Consider the following 4,213-nt stretch of genomic DNA (forward strand, 5'->3'; position numbering starts at 1 on the left):
TGAAAAAATCAGAAGAATATAACTCTAGAAGAGTAATAGAAATATATAATAATAGTGCTTTGTAAAGTGTCTAAATGAAATGGTGTTTGACTCAGGACTGTCTGCAACCTGTCTCTGTTTTTCTGGAGCTGTGGCATGTGAGCTTCACAAAGTGCCCAAAATGCCTCAAAGCTGCGTTCACCTTACATTCACTAGTGTACTTCTAACACAATACAGTATAAATAACTCCCCGTGGCCTCATCACATTGCTTCCATTGCATTTGATCGCTTCATAATGTGATAAATGGCTGTGATGAACGGTAGATTTTATCATCTGGGTGCAACACCCAATTTCTCCTTTTTTGGAAAATAAAGGATACCCATTCCCAAAACATGTTTTTCAATGTTTGGTGGTTCCCATGGGTGTGCGAAGTTTGCGCAATTTAATTTTGTGTCATTCAGTGAAAAAGTTGGGGAAATTATGCAGAATTACATGAAATGCAAATCGGCTTTTTGTGCTATAGTTTAATACTTACAAATAGTGCCACACAAGAGGTGCTTGCTTTCTCTTCATTATCTCTGTTCTGTTGCTCCCGTGCTCCTGTCATAGGATTTTTACCCAAGCTACCCCAGTTAGCTAAGTGTAATGGGGTTATGTCCCAGAAATACGCTTAAAAAGTGTAAGGCCAAGTGCCAGAAATTATACAAATGATGCCAGCATAATTAACATTTCGCCTGTGCCTACTTTACATTACATCTAAGATGAGTCCCTTTGTGACGGAATTGCGGAGAACACCTCTAATGTGTGAATAAATTCTAGAGCCCTGGAATGACAGACTAAGCAACGTAACTTTCTAAAACAAAATTAGATATAAAATGTTTTTCAGTATGTATGTAAGAGCCAGCCATCCGTCCAAAACGTTAAAATTTCAGACAATACAAGACCTGCTTCACTATTGTAAAGGCAAACATTCCTCTGATACGTTTTTCGAAGAACCACGGAGCAATAAAAAAAGTTTATTAACAACTTTTTCAAGGAAAATTAGTATTTCCGAATTTTATACTTAGAGTGTTCTCCGATATCCGTAGACTTTATAGAAAGGTGTCACACACGTATTGGAATCTGTACACTGTGAGCCATGTATTTGCTCGTGGCAGTAGAATGAGTACTGTTCTTCCTGTGTGAAAAGATTTAAGAAAGAAAATGACTGGCACAGAAAAAAGTGGTGATCGCTCAACGTTGGTCACTGTTCCTTCTTCCTGCTTTTCGATTCAACAAACCATAACATTCTAGAGAAAAAGAGAAGTGATTATGGTGCGAACATAATTTCAAACGACTAGTCTCACTCTTTGGGTGAGAGCCAGACTCAGTTGATTTCAATGTGATTTCCTTTAGGTTTTGCTACAAATATTTAAATAAAAAAGAATCATGTTGTCTCGTGTACTCCAAAATCTCTAGAACTTGCCACAAAAGGTGGATCCCATGTGACTGTTGTCAGAGGTCAGGTTTGGGTTTTGTTCCCATGTGGTAGTCTAGAGTGAAAATAGAAACAGTAAACAGACTAAATGACAGTGGGCAGCAAGAGGAAATGTATGATTGTGGTGTAAGTGGATGTTAGCGAGAGAGGCCACCCTGATTGCCTACTGGTAATCTTCATGACTTCAACTGCAAATCTTCCGTGTCATAGTCCGCACCCAGAAGACAAACAACCTACTTGCTCTTACCAAGCAGGAGCTAATCTGAGTGAGGCTGAAAATACTACTTAGAGAAAAGAAGGAATCCGGGGACTTAGACAAGTAATACTTGAGCTCAGAATATTGAAGATTACTGGTAAATACTCAAGACATTATCCCCCACTTGCCTTTCTTGTCACAGTATTTACATATTAAGGATGTACAAGGCACTCCTCTGTCCTCAGCATCCAAGGCTCACCGCAAAAAATAGCAATACAACCACACAAAGAGAGGAAAACCTTGACCCGCATGAAAAGACATATACTGTTGATAACCTTTAGCACGGCAAAGTACGCAAAGAAACAGCATAAATCCTGAGTCAAATCACAGACTATACACTGAGACTGAGAGATTAAACTCTTAGCCTGGCACACCGCATGGGGTAAAAAAACAACCATTCAATTACCAATATAGGGATGGGAAAGGGCCTTGTGGACTATGGCTGCCTTGACAAAAAGAGTGGACTGGGTCAAATATAAAAAAAGAACTCTTCTGCAAAAGACTGGGAAGTCCCGTGAACCAAATCAACTCCTCAAGTCACCACTTCAAATTGCCCAAATGCCCAAAAGTCAAAGAATAACTCACTGGTACCATAAGGAAGATTCATTTGCCAAGTCAACAAGGCAGAGGAATCACGGAAAGAAAAAAGGAAAATCTAGTGTCAAAAAGTGAGAGACAGTGGGACTTTTTGGAAACGAGACAAGGGGCCCACCCACGCTGCAATAGGTTTTTAAACAGAGAGAACGCAAAACACACGGATTGGTGTCTAACCATTGCTAGAACGTGGATGTAATATAGTGGTGAACAGAGGTCACAGCTGTGACTGATGGCTTTCTCACTGTTACCCCTGGTACTTCCTTCGTGACCCCACGGCCTCAGAGGTGGCAAAAGAAGCCCCAGGAAAGAAGCTAACAGTCTCTGGAGTGGAGTGTCATATATCAGAGTGGAGTGTTATGGAGTAGCGTAGAGTGGGGTACAGTAAAGGCATGGAGAGGAGTGAAGTGGAGTGTCATGGAGTAGTGTAGAGTGTTATGAAGTATCGTAGAGTGGGGTACAGTAGAAGCATGGAGAGGAGTGACGTAGAGTGTCATGGCGTAGTGTACAGTGTTATGAAGTATCGTAGAGTGGGGTACAGTAAAGGCATGGAGAGGAGTGAAGTGAGTGTTCAAAAACCTAGGCCATCCATAGAGAAAGTGACCAAACAAGCTGGGACCAAAGGAGAAAAAGAATTATCGGGAGATAGTGTGTATATTAAAAAATATATATATTTAATTAAACATAGGTAAAAATCATATAGAGACTCAGGTGATAAGTCAAACTATATGATACAATAAAACAATGACATATTTAATTTATGAACACAATACATCAAATACATTCATTAAAAAGCAAAAACATCATAGTGACAGTATGAATCCTGGCTAGTTTTGACAATTATATACAAAAAAGAGGTGTTTACTGAGACAACAATTGCACTTATAACAAAATAATTAAATGGACTCGACGCGCGTTTCGGCAGTAGAAGAACTGCCTTCTTCAGGAGTCTTTGATGAAACTCTGTAAAGAATTTTATAGGAAACAAAGTTATACATAACAGTGCATATGTTCTTTTACAATTTTATTACATTTATCTAATCACATTTCTAATAATTCGTCTCATAAAAATAGACTTCGTAACAATTCTTTATCTAACCGGGAGGTCCAGACTTATTAATTGGTCACTTTGCGTCATATAATAGATTGATATATTTACAACATTAGTGCAGTACTCAGCTTAACATAAAGAACCGTGATATTGGTACAGTTGATTGTCATAAACAACATTCATAAATAATTTCCCAATTAGAGACTCATGTTTTAAACTAATCCTACATGACGTATTGTGATCTCAATTCTGACTCCATGTATATCAAATCACTTACATGTCAAAAGAATCGGTGATAACTTCTTTGTTATTTTTAGAAAGGGAAGCCAAACAACTAGGCTATTGTTCTTGATTTGACCCATTGTGTTCAAGGTGTTCTCTGCCCCTTTCAATCATGCAGTCTATATCATCACAGTTTCTGTTTAATATCAGGTATCAACTCCATCAAGTGGCCCTGTTTTTCTGGTTTTGGCTTCCCTTTCTAAAAATAACAAAGAAGTTATCACCGATTCTTTTGACATGTAAGTGATTTGATATACATGGAGTCAGAATTGAGATCACAATACGTCATGTAGGATTAGTTTAAAACATGAGTCTCTAATTGGGAAATTATTTATGAATGTTGTTTATGACAATCAACTGTACCAATATCACGGTTCTTTATGTTAAGCTGAGTACTGCACTAATGTTGTAAATATATCAATCTATTATATGACGCAAAGTGACCAATTAATAAGTCTGGACCTCCCGGTTAGATAAAGAATTGTTACGAAGTCTATTTTTATGAGACGAATTATTAGAAATGTGATTAGATAAATGTAATAAAATTGTAAAAGAACATATGCACTGTTATGT

The sequence above is a fragment of the Lissotriton vulgaris genome, chromosome 7 (genome assembly GCF_964263255.1).
Source record: "Lissotriton vulgaris chromosome 7, aLisVul1.2, whole genome shotgun sequence".
Lineage (NCBI taxonomy): Eukaryota > Metazoa > Chordata > Amphibia > Caudata > Salamandridae > Lissotriton > Lissotriton vulgaris.